Source organism: Delphinus delphis, chromosome 5 (assembly GCF_949987515.2).
Source record: "Delphinus delphis chromosome 5, mDelDel1.2, whole genome shotgun sequence".
Taxonomy (NCBI): Eukaryota; Metazoa; Chordata; class Mammalia; order Artiodactyla; family Delphinidae; genus Delphinus; species Delphinus delphis.
In genome coordinates this window covers 31,406,428-31,419,367 of record NC_082687.1, presented here as the reverse complement: position 1 = coordinate 31,419,367, position 12,940 = coordinate 31,406,428, and positions in this window count along the sequence as shown.

Genomic DNA, 12,940 nt, shown 5'->3' with positions numbered 1-12,940 from the left:
AATATTCCATTGTATATATGTACCACATCTTCTTTGTCCATTCATCTGTCAATGGACATTTGGGTTGTTTCTATGTCTTGGCTATTGTAAATAGTGCTGCAGTGAACATTGGGGTGCATGTATCTTTTTTGAATTATGGTTTACTCTGGATATATGTCCAAGAGTTGGGTTGCTGGATCATATGGTAGCTCTATTTTTAGTCTTTTAAGGAACCTCCATACTGTTCTCCACAGTGGTTGCACCAATTTACGTTCCCACCAACAGTGTAGGAGGGTTTCCTTTTCCCCAGGCCCTCTCCAGCATTTATTATTTGTAGACTTTTTGATGATGGCCATTCAATCATCTCTTTTTAACTAGCTTTGGGTTTTACTTCCAAATTCTCCCACCAGGTATCTTAAGCTTTTTCTCTACTTGGAAATACTTCTCAAATGAAAATGACTAAACTTTTTGTAATGTGAAATCCAGAGTATCTCTTTTGGACACTCTGTCTTTCCCTTAAAATTCTAGATCAAAATTTCAAAAAGGCCAGAGAGGGGTGAGTAGAAGAGCAGAAGCGATGAATTGGAAGGACTTCCATTGTGTCTGCATTAGGTCCTGCTAAATGAAGCACTGAGGGTGAGTGCACAATTCCTCCCAAGCCAAAAGGCTTTTTCCTACCTGGGAAGTGTGCAGCATGAATTAGTCTGGGTGCGTATTGGTCCCCAGCACAGCAGAGCTGTGACAGGTGTGCTGTCCCTGTGAGTTACTCCTGACCTTCCAAGCCTGCCTAAAACAGACAGCAGCAGTGCCGTGAGTTCTTCATCTGCCCTGGCTGCTCTGTCTAAAGGCTCTAGAACCAGTGGAAGCCTCAGAGGTGCACAGGGTTTGGGGACTGGGGCTGGGGGTCGGTGTGGGCTTGCTGCTGTCAGCTCAGCTCTCCAGGCTGAGTTCTAAGAACCACGTGACCGGCTGCAGCCACCTGATCCTTTTGAACACATCCCAGATGGCCAGAAAGCCCCCCAACCACAGACCTTCCTTGTGGCGCCTGGGTCCTGAGCGCCAGGCTGGTCATTCGTGTACATTTCCCTGTGGCTTTCTGGTTGGCGATCTAGACTCTCACCCAACAAGATTCCTGTAGGTTTCAAGGCAACTAGAGGGACCGATAGCAAGCCTGTCTTTTTTGAGGACTGTATAACCATCACTTGACAACTGAAATCAGCTGTTGGTTGAAGTGGGCGGTGTCTTCATTTTCTGAAGTCATCAGTGACTTCATAAGTTGTATCCTCGAATGTTAAGGATGTGTGAACAGATCAGGCCTAGTATCATTACCCTCAGTGAAGGTTCTGTGTTGTGGTTTCGTTTTTGTTTTTGTTTTTAATTTAAAGCAGCCATCAGAGGCCCAGGGTCTAATTTAATTAAGCAACTCGGCTTCATGACCAGGGCTCCAATGAAAGAGTCTTCAGAATTGATTTGCTGCTTCTGGAAGTTGGCCCAAGTTCCCACACAGGTGTTGAGAACACCTAGTTCTAGTTGGAGAAGAAATACCAAGGAGAGAAATGCTGTGACATTTCCTCTTCTCTCAGAACCCAAGTCCTTTGCTTTGGTGAATACAATTCTTTAAAACTCCTAGGAGAGGGATTCTGGTACTTTGCTTGCAAAAGCCTCGCTACCTTGATCACACACACACACCCCATCCGCAGGGCCTGAGCCTACACACACCCTGGTGTTTCTGTTTATTTCCACTGAGCTAAGGAGTCATTGCAATGGGGAAAATAAATTAGAACTCAATTAGACGGACATTCAGAGTCCTGGAAGCATGACTGCCTATGAGCATTACTGGTTGTTTTATGTCTCCACTGCCTGGGGGGTGGGGGTGGGGTGGCTTCCCACATCAGTAACGGGCAATCTGGCTAATCAGTGCACAGAACAGAAATCTGGAGAGAGGTCCAAATCTGTTAAGCTGGAGAGTGGCATACAGCAATTCAAGTTGTATCCATCTCTAAGAAAAAGAAAAATCACTTACCTACAGAATATACTCAAATTGTTGAAAAGCTCTTACTTCACTCTCTTCCCTTGCTTACCCTAATCTGGAGAAATCCAAATTAGAAAACTTCCTATTTAAGATAACCAACAGAGGAGAACAACAGATCAACTTGGCCTAATATCAGTAGCAGTGAAGACCAATTAACAAATTCATGAATTGTGTTGTTTACACTTCTTGTCCTAAAGTTAATTATGCGATCAAGTAATAGCTGTTGCCTTGATTACAGGGCCCTTAGGAAATAAAAGTGTGTTTCCACTTTACAAGTATGTTTGCATTTCAGTCCTGCATTGAAAGCACAGGAACTGAGCTTAGTAAGTATCACCTGTACACACCACTGTAGTCAAAGGAGAGGGTTGTTAAAAAAAGAGACAACAGGGCTTCCCTGGTGGCGCAGTGGTTGAGAGTCCGCCTGCCGATGCAGGGGACACGGGTTCGTGCCCCAGTGTGGGAAGATCCCCCATGCCGCAGAGTGTCTGGGCCCGTGAGCCACGGCCGCTGAGCCTGCGCGTCTGGAGCCTGTGCTCCGCAACGGGAGAGGCCACAACAGTGAGAGGCCCGCGTACCGCCAAAAAAAAAAAGAGACAACAGGCCCTAAATGGAGTCACTTGTGCTAAGCCCACGTCACCAAACTGAGACTTAATAGCCAACCTAATTGCAGTTTCAGCCTCTCCCAGCAAAGTAATCTTAACCAGTCAGTCTGGAATTTCCTGGTCAGCCCTAGAGAGGTAATTCAACTGATAGACCCTGGCTGTCCCCCAGAGGAAGGAGACCCTGCCTGGAACAATCCACTCTTTGCTAGAATAACTTCCTCGCCCACCTCCTTCTGCCTATAAAAGTCTCATTTTTGCAGCTCTTCAGAGCTCCTTTCTATTTGCTAGATGGGGTACTGCCCAATTCATGAATTGTTGAATAAATCCAAAAGCCAACAAGATCTTTAAAATTTACTCAGTTGAATTTTGTTTTTTAACAGGGTCTTAGCCCCAAGACTCGATGTGTAAACAGAAACATAATTCGTAGAAGTACTAACATCCACCTATACATTTTTCCCCTCTCTCTGCTTTAGACTATTTGTATTGTCCATTCTTTCCAGATGTTGTAGATTGGAGAGTGCAGGTCTTTTCTCATTATTCCCTATTGGGAAGAATCAGTAAAATTAGCTACTTGGCCTTCAATATATGTACAGAAAAAAGAAACGTCACCTACATTTTCAGGGGACAATCTTAGCAAGCCTGTTCTAGGTCCCTATGAATAGTGGCAGCTTACATTTTTTGAGAGATTGGCCCATGACAGGCAACTCACATGAATTAATTTGTGTAGTTTTTACAATAAGCCTATGAGGTAGTGCAGGGGAGCCAAAGCTGCCACCCCAAAATGTCTCTTTGGACCTTGATTATTTCGAGTTAAAAACAATCAACGTCCAAGAGAGGAAGACACTCTGACCTTTCCCCTAACTGCCTAAAAGAATTTACACAGAGGGCCAGTTCCCGGAATAGAGCTATCTCCAGAGAGATCTGCTAGGAATATGGCCGAGGTATGGTGGGAAAACTTGGGCATGACCTAGAAATCAGAGTCCACTTTGTGTCCCAGTCTCTGCAGGGCCCAGCCAACATTTATTTACCAAATATTTGCTTTTCTATCTCCATGTGAATTGCCTTCCCCCCCTTTGAAGTCTCAAACCTGTAGCCCCAGCATTCTCTTTTGTCTTTAGCTGAAGATGGTATTTGAGACGAGGGCTTCGGCCATTTTGGCGAGTGCCTCAGGTTTTCCTGGGTCTCTCCCATGTACACATGTTATTAAACTTTGGTGTGATTTTCTCCTGTTCATCTGTCTCATGTCAATTTAATTCTTAGACCAGCCAGAAGATGCTAGAAGGGTAGAGGAATACGTCTTCTCCCAGACAGTAGATACTATCATTTCCATCATCTCTCCTCTGCAGGTGAGAAAACGGAGGCATTGAGAGATTATGCAAACTGGCCAAGACCCTAGCGGCTAGTTAAGTCGGGATTTGAACCCAGGCAATCTGGCTCCAGAGCCTCCACACTTAACTACCATGTGCTATTGTTTCTCCCTTTGGGCCCCGACTCTGGTTTGCAGTATTAGAGGATAGTGGGTTATTTCAACAAAATGGAGAAGCAACACCTAGAAGGTATATCGTGTCGTTTGTAAACTTTAAATTGAGGTGCAAAAGTTAACCTCTTCTGCATGCCATCACTTTGGAGTAATCTGACCCAAAGTAATCAAAAAGATCATTGGTTTCTTTGGGGGCTGCCAAAAGTATTACCAAGATACGACCAGAGCTAGCTGATGTCTGGCTGACTCTCCCTGCCTTTCCTGGAGCCCTGGACTGGCCCATGTCCTCAGGGCAGCAGGGCTGCCCTGGGCTGCATGGATGCAAACCCTGATCAACGGTGTGGATGATGAAGAAAGGACTTATTGGCTAATTTAACAAGGGCTCACCACAGAATTCTCTGGATGAAGATCAGGGTACCAAATTCACTTTCTGTTTTTCTTTTCACTAAAAAAGAGAGGAGGTATGTATAGCAGCTGTGAGTTCGGGCTGCAGGGCCAGACTGAACTAAATCAAACCCGGTCTCTGCCGTTTACAGCCAGGTGACTTGGGGTGTGTTCCTTAATCTTGCACCTCAGCGACCTCATCCGTAAAAGAGTGTCTACCTCATAGGTTGTCGTGAAGATGAAATCTGATAAACATGGTAAAGAGACTCAAAATGGGGTCCTCAGACCAGCAGCAACAGCATCACCGGTGAGCTTCTCAGAGATGCAGGCTCTCAGGCCCCATCCCAGACCATTCACCTGAATGGTGGGCCCTTCATCTCAAATACTAAAGACTGATCAGTGAAGTGAAACACAACGATCGCTATTAGTTGTAATTATATAAAGTCAGATCATCTGCCATCCAAGTGGCTTCAGCGTCACCCTCCCAGGAAGAAAGTGTTAGGCGGGACCTCGGGAATGGGCCACAAGGCCCAGGTTGCAAATCCCCTCCCCTGCCTCAACTGTTCCTCATTTTCTAAATTCTCAGCGATGAAAAGAAAACCTCTGAAGAAAGTAATGGAGACTTTCTGGGAAAAGCCAAAGTCGGGGAAACAGCCATAAAACGTGCAGCTTTCGCACCGGCAATGATGGCAGCTGGCAGCCCTTGCCAGCACCTAAACTAAGAAAGCCGTTTGTAACAATTATTATTTTTTTTTTTTCAGCACAGCCCGTTTCCTGCCCGATCGTGGCTTTTAATTTAAGTGTACAGTTGCTGCTCAAAAGTGAGTCGCCGGCCTTTGAAGAGCCACTCTCCTTTAGAAGTCTGTTGAGAATGCAGAGGGTTTGAAGATTAGTGTTGGCAGTGAGAGCGTCTGACTGCCCAAGTAGTCAATCTCCCAGGGACTTAGAGATTTCCCTGCGGGAAACTGATGTTCATTAAACTGTAAGCAAATTAGAGTTCAAGCCAAAGGTATAAAGGAAGACATAATTAGTGTACTGGAGCCAGCCACCATCGTTTGACTTCTCTTAGGTGAGAATCTTATACTTCGGAATTAGTTCCTTGCACAAGAGAGAATCATACAGCTGCTTTTATGCGGGCTGCTGATGCTGTTTCATCGCACTCAATTTACAATGAAATGAAGCGGAAGCCAGCAAGATGGCATTAAAGCTTTAATTTTTCTTTTGCGTTTTACCTCCATTTTATCTTTAGAGGAAACAGGAATGGGTTGATACATAGAGTATTTTGCCAGTCAATAAATAAAACAGCTATTTTTACCAAGTGGACGCTGAATGGCTACAGCACAGGACAGAAGCTTCCTGGGAGTCAGAGGATGGGAAGGCATGCCACCCTTCAGCAAAATCGATTTGGGGAAAAAAGCATTGCTCCCTGTCCCCCGAAACCTGGCCACCCTGAAGTAATGTGGTTCTCAAGGACTCCTGACACACCCTGGGGGCTACCCTACCAGGCCTAGGTTCCAGGCACAACTTGAGGGAAACAGACAAAGGAACTGAACTCCCAGAGGAAAATAAATCTCATCAGACATAGTGTAGCAACAAGTCTGTGGCTCCATGAGGAGTTTTGTAAGGAATGAAATACCCAGTTCTCCCTCGCCCCACCCTGAAACACTTTTCCCGTTGCGGAGCACAGGCTCCGGACGCGCGGGCTCAGTGGCCGTGGCTCACGGGCCCAGCCGCTCCGCGGTATGTGGGATCCTCCCGGACTGGGGCACGAACCCGTGTGCCCTGCATCGGCAGGCGGACTCTCAACCACTGCGCCACCAGGGAAGCCCTGGGAGTCACATTTGAGTCTGTAGAACCTGCCCCACTCCACACTCCCTCCCACCATCCCTCCCCAGGTACTGGGAGTTGAAAGAGCTCGGGAAAGGCCCTCCCTTGGATCTGGAAGGTAATCATAGATCAGCAAGGGCAGGTGGGCAGGCCATGGACTGGGACCCCAATTCCCTGGGTCTGCAGGGCGGGGAACGACACGCCTGGGTCTGGACTGAAAGGGAAAGCCGTGGATGCAACGGCAGCCAAATGCATCCTTGAAAGAGGAACAGCAACATGGCGGCTCCCTGCAGGGGCTGAGAGGGGAACCTGAGCGGGCTGGGGAGTTTGGGCTCGCTCAGCAGGTGTGCTGCATCTAGATCATCCCTGACCAGCAGCCTCCAGGTCTGACTTGGTAGGAAAGATGCTGCTGTGACTGAATGGGTTGGGAACGGGAACACTGCTTTGGAAACTAGAATAATGTCAGTCGTCATAGACACCTCTCCGAGAGCCCCTTTTTATAGTGAGTCTGAGAAGTAGATTGGTTTTACCTGTGTTTCACCAATAAGGGAAGAGAAGCGAAGTGCACACCTGCCATTTGCCTAAAGTCACCCAAACAGAGGATGGGAGAGATTGAAGAGTAGCCTCCACCTAGGAAACTAAAACTGGCCCCCCCTCTGCCCAGTTCCAGAAAGTTCTGAAATCTGGGAAATGTGTAAGACAAAAGAAGGAACTTGGAACATGATTTCTACTTTTCCTTTTCTAAAGACTCAATGTCTTTTTAAAAAATTAATTAATTTATTTTTGGCTGTGTTGGGTCTTTGTTTCTGTGCGCGGGCTTTTCTCTCTAGTTGCGGCGAGCAGGGGCTACTCTTCATTTTGGTGCGCAGGCTTCTCATTGCAGTGGCTTCTCTTGTTGCAGAGCACGGGCTCCAGGTGCGTGGGCTTCAGTAGTTGCAGGACATGGGCTCAGTATTTGTGGCTCGCGGGCTCTAGAGCGCAGGCTCGGTAGTTGTGACGCACAGGCTTAGTTGCTCCGTAGCATGTGGGATCTTCCTGGACCAGGGCTCGAACCTGTGTCCCCTGCCTTGGCAGATGGATTCTTAGCCACTGAGCCACCAGGGAAGTCCTGGGGACATGATTTCTGAGGGAGGGAGTAGAATGTCCAGAAAAATGGAGGAAGTGGAGATTCAGGAAAGCAGGGAAGGAATAAAAAGAAAGAGGGATCCCAAGAAGGAGAGAGCAGGGTGTTAGGAATGGAAGGAAATTCATGGTCCCAAGTTCTGGGCAGTGAGGAGTGAGGCTTTCCAATTCTGTTCCTCATCTTGCTTGAGTCAAGAACCTCAGAAACTTCCTGGAGCCTTGAGTGTGGGGACAGTGGCCAGGATGGAATCTGGAGGGACATGACACAAACCACACCAGAAATTCCTCCATCATGGAATATGGGGCAGTAGGGCGGCCAATGTCCTGGCAACAACCTCAGCTGGAGCCCGAGACCCCTCCCCAGAATTTCTCTTGCCCAGAGGACAGGAAAGCACTCCCTAGCGACACTCTCCCATAGCGGCAGGAAGTGGTCCCGACACCAGTCCCTGTTGACTCCCTGCTCTAAAGGAGGCCCTGGGGTGGGGCCACACTGGCCTTTGTAACAGAGGGGAGCTGGGGTGGGAGAGTGTGTGTAATGCCAGGACCAGATCACAGAAAGGAGTTTTTTTCTGGAGCTCTGTCCGTTAATGTTGGTTTGATTCCACCCAATGCCCGTCTTCCTAAGAGTACCATAAAGTGTTTTTTTTTGTTGTTTGTTTTATAAAGTGTTTATTTTAAATTTCATCTTCTCAGTGGCTCTTAAGATCCTTTCACCAAGACTTTGGAACCACTCATTGAAACATTGATGGGGTGGGGGGGGGGTGGGGGAATGAAGCAGAGAGAGAGGAGACGAAAAGAATAGTCCTTTCTCCCAGCTCTATAAATGAATCATTAAAAAAATTCCCCAAGCAGCACTAGATCAGCCATTTGGCCTGGGAAGAGTGCACCTAACACGCACAAGCTGCTTCCCGGGCTGGGTCTGTCAGTGCCTGGCCTCATCACATCAACTAACATTTCTGAAAAGCCCTTCAATGCCCCAGTGAGGGTGCTCAGTTTGCTGTCCTGTGTATCCGTCAGGCAGCTGATCCATCATATTTTGTAAAAGAAACCAGTCCTGCAGCTCTGGTGGAGAAGCGGGGATCTATGGGCATACACGATGCAGAACGAGGAGAGGCCAGGGAAGCTAGGGATAGGGGCCCCAAGAAGGACCCAAGGAAGTTCACCAGCCTGGACCCCTCCCTGGGGACCAGGAGGGAAGCCACTGGCCCAGGAGTCCCCTCGAGAGGACAGTTAGGAGCTGCAGAGGTGGAAACGAAAGAGGAGGCACCTTAGTCACATGGATGCCAAGTGTTCTGAGATTCCCGGGACTGTCTTGATTCCCTATTATATGCTTTTCAGTAAAGATGTGCTGGCATTTCTGCTCTATCGTCGTATATACATTGCTAAAACCCTGAGTTCTACAAAGTGGCACGCTAAAAAAATGATAGGTCTTATGGGAAAAATAGAGTTGGGGCAGTCTGTAAAAATCTATGGAACTTGGTAACCAGAACACTAGCAAAAACAATCACAACTCTCATGAAATACGAGCCCAGCTACATGTCCCTGGCATTTGCACAGCGTCACTGGCTGTGATGCCTTGCAGCCTTTCCCCGGGGCTTTCACGTCCTTCTTCTAAACCCGGGTCCTGGAGGGTGTTCGCTTCCACTGGAGATAAGTGTCAGCGAAATGAAAAGTCTGAGTCAGGGTGAAGGCATCCTTAATAATGTTTTCATCTTTGGGGGAAATATAATCAAACTCCTAGATCTAACTCTATAAGAAACACTGAAGATGGATTTATCGATCATATTAAATACATGAAGATAGAACTAGCTAAATCCACTGTAAACCTGGTTTGAACAAACTAACTGTAAAAATGCTTTTTTTTTAACAGAGAAAAATAAACACTGACTTGTAATAGGTGATATTCAGCATTAGTATTCACTTTTGTTGGGTGTGATAGTGATTTTGTGGTTATGTTCTTTCAATCTTTATCTATTAGACGTAAAAATAGAAAAACAGATGGGGGGACTTCCCTGGTGGCACAGTGGTTAAGAATCCGCCTGCCAATTCAGGGGACACAGGTTTGAGCCCTGGTCTGGGAAGATTCCACATGCCATGGGGCAACTAAACCCTTGCGCCACAACTACTGAGCCTGTACTCTAGAGCCCGCGAGCCACAACTACTGAAGCTCACAAGCCTAGAGCCCGTGCTCTGCAACAAGAGAAGCCACTGCAAGGAGAAGCCCGTGCACCACAACAAAGAGTAGTCCCCGCTCGCCACAACTAGAGAAAGCCTGTACACAGCAACGAAGACACAATGCAGCCAAAAATAAATAAATTGATTAATTTAAAAAATAAATATTACATTAAAAAGAAAGAAAAAAACAGATGGGGTAGTTATGTCAAAAAAAATGTTAACAGTTGTTAAGTCTGAAAGGTGAGTATCTGAAGTTTCTTTATACTATTCACTTTTCTGTTTGAGACTTTTTTGTAATAAAAAATAAATAGGATCTCATCTTGTACTGCCAGAAAGTAAGGAAGGGCTCAGAAAAACAAAACACCATCAATTATGGGAGCAGGCCAACTGAAAGAGCTCCCAGTAGCTAAAGTTGGAACAATTTGAGCAAAGAAAAAAAAAAGTAGCACTAGATTATAACCGAAAGTATAAAATAAATATCTCTAAGTCCATACTGATATTAAAAAATGATCGAATAAATAAATAAATGGGAGAGAAGAGACAAATCTTCTGTGCAAAAGAATTCCAAGTAATTCACGTGTTAATGTCTACTCTGTCCTCCACGAGTGGAGCATAACCTTCCTCCTTAGTGACAGCTGCCAGAGTGACTACCTTCCAATGAGTACCGTACGTATGGAAAGGGGGAGAGGAGTACTTTGCAAGGGGAGAAACCCAATAGGTAGTACCTCAGCCTGGTGGCGATCAAGGTCAACATCAACTGTGAGAAATCATGCCGATATTGTGTACCCTTGATATATGATAAAAAACAGCACTTCACCTCTGTGATCTGCCTCAAAAATCCTATAACCACTGTCTAATTATGAGAAAAACATTGGACAAATCCCAATGGAGGAACAGTCTACAAAACAACTGACCAGTGCTCTTTAAAACTGTCCAGGTCATCAAAAACAAGGAAAGTCTGAGAAACTGAGCCTAAGAGAGTTGATGGCTAAATGAACCGTGGGATCCTGTGTGGGATCGTGGAATGGAAAAAGGACATCAGGTAAGGAAACCTGAATAAAGTACAGACTTGAGATAATAGTAGTGTATCAATATTGGCTCATTAATTGTGACAAATGTACCACACTAATCTAAGGTGTTACTAAGATGTGCAGGGTAGATGCGAACTCTCTGTACCATCTTCACAGTTTTTCTGTAAATCTAAAACTTAAAAAAAATAAATAGTTTATTTTTAAAAACTAGGAGCACCCAATGTTCATTGCAGCACTATTTACAATAGCCAAGATATGGAAGCAACCTAAATGCCCACAGACAGAGGAATGGATAAAGAAGATATGGTACATATATACAATGGAATATTATTCAGCCATAAAAAATAATGCCATTTGCAGCAACATGGATGAACCTAGAGATTATCATACTAAGTGAAGTAAGTCAGACAGAAAAAGATAAATATCATATGATATCACTTATATGTGGAATCTAATAAAACAAAAATGATTCAAATGAACTTTTTTCACAGCAGAAACAGTCTCACAGATCTCAAAATCAAATTTATGGTTACCAAAGGGGAAACATGGGGAGAAGAAATGGACTGGGAGATTGAGATTAACATATACACACTACTTATATATAAGAGTATATAACATATACACACTACTATACATACCCACTGTATAGCACAGGGAACTCTACTCAGTGTTTTGTGGTGACCTATATGGGAAAATAATCTGAAACAGAATTTTATATATATATATATATATATATATATATATATATATATATATATATATATATATATATATATATAAATAATATATATATATATCTTCTTTGATGGATGGTTTGTTTCTTGGTAACAGCTTTATTGCCATATAATTCATGTAACCCAAAGTTCACTGTTTTAAAATGTACAATTCAGTTGTACATTGGTTCATGGCAGCACTATTTACAATAGCCAGGTCATGGAAGCAACCTAAATGCCCATCGACAGATGAATGGATAAAGAAGATGTAGTACATATATGCAATGGAATATTACTCAGACATAAAAAGGAATGAAATTTGGTCATTTGTAGAGATGTGGATGGATCTAGAGACTGTCATACAGAGTGAAGTAAGTCAGAAAGAGAAAAACGAATATCACATATTAACGCATATATGTGGAACCTAGAAAAATGTACAGATGAACTGGTTTTCAGGGCAGAAATTGAGACACAGATGCAGAGAACAAACGTATGGATACCAAGGGGGGAAACGGCAGGGGCTGGGGGGTGGTGGTGTGATGAATTGGGAGATTGGGATTGACATATATACACTAATATGTATAAAATAGATAACTGATAACAACCTGCTGTATAAAAGATAAATAAAATAAAATTCAAAAAAAATTTCAATAGAAAATGTCATTACTTACAGAGTAACACATGTAAATCCTATCAGACTAACTGGAAATGTGTATACCTTTACCTCTAAATGTAGGACGCTGTAAATTTAGTTTATTTGAGAAATGGTGTTGGTAATCTTGTGTGGTGTTGAAGGTAGAGCCACACATTAGACAGAGGTTTAAAGTCAATTTAATAAAAGTAAATTAATAACCTATTAATGTGAATTTTTTTTAAATTAATTAATTAATTATTTATTTATTTTTTTGTGCACCGGGTCTTAGTTGCAGCAGGTGGGCTCCTTAGTTGTGGCTCGCCGACTTTTTAGTTGCAGCACGTGGGCTCTTTAGTTGTGGCATGCGAACTCTTAGTTGAGGCATGCATATGGGATCTAGTTCCCTGACCAGGGATCAAACCAGGACCCCCTGCATTGGGAGCATGGTGTCTTACCCAGTGCACCACCATGGAAGTCCCCTCCATTCTTTTTTATGGCTGAATATTATCTCATCGTATGGGGATATACCATATTTTGTGTATCCATCCATCAGTTGATGGATGTTTGGGTAGTTCCCACTTTGGGGCTATTGTGAATAATGTCACTATGAGCATTCATTTGCAAGTTATGTGTGAACATATGTTTTCATTTCTCTTGTGTATATACCTAAGAATGGAATTACTTGGTCATGTGGTAAGTCTATGTTTAACTTTTTGAGAAACTACCAAACTGTTTTCTAAAGTGGCTTCGTTGTTTTCTCATCCCGCCAGGAATGTATTACGGTCCCAATTTCTCCTCACCAACACTTGTTATTGTCTGTCTTTTTTTATTTTACCCATCCTAGTGGGTATGAATCATATTGTGATTCTGATTTGCATTTCTTTAGTAACTATTAATGTTGAATACCTTTTTTCCCCAGCTTTATCATGGTATAATTGACAAATAAAAATTATATATAGGT